Source organism: Pteropus vampyrus, unplaced genomic scaffold (assembly GCF_000151845.1).
Source record: "Pteropus vampyrus isolate Shadow unplaced genomic scaffold, Pvam_2.0 Scaffold935, whole genome shotgun sequence".
Lineage (NCBI taxonomy): Eukaryota > Metazoa > Chordata > Mammalia > Chiroptera > Pteropodidae > Pteropus > Pteropus vampyrus.
The window spans coordinates 8,591-8,950 of NW_011889716.1; positions in this window are offsets into that span (position 1 = coordinate 8,591).

Below are 360 nucleotides of genomic sequence, written 5' to 3' on the forward strand. Positions count from 1 at the left end.
CTTTAAAGGAACTTAATAAAATTCACACTCGGCCATGCGCAACAAGCGACGTTACGTCCAGCATCCAGTCAAAAGCCACTCGATAAGCAAGATGTAGAAATATTGACGCATAAACAGGAGAAAAATCAGTTTGTAGAGACAGATGCAGAAATGACAGAGATGGAAAATGCAGACGAGGATGTTAAAACGCCACTTCTAAGTATGTTCCATGTGGTCAAGGATTTAAAGGAAAATATGAACAGAATGAGAGAACAGATGAGACACAGAAATTGCCAGTGGAAACCGCAGCAGAGACGGAACGCACAGCATCTGGAGTGAATGTCCCCCCGGTGGAGATCGGCAACTGTAGGAGACGAGCAG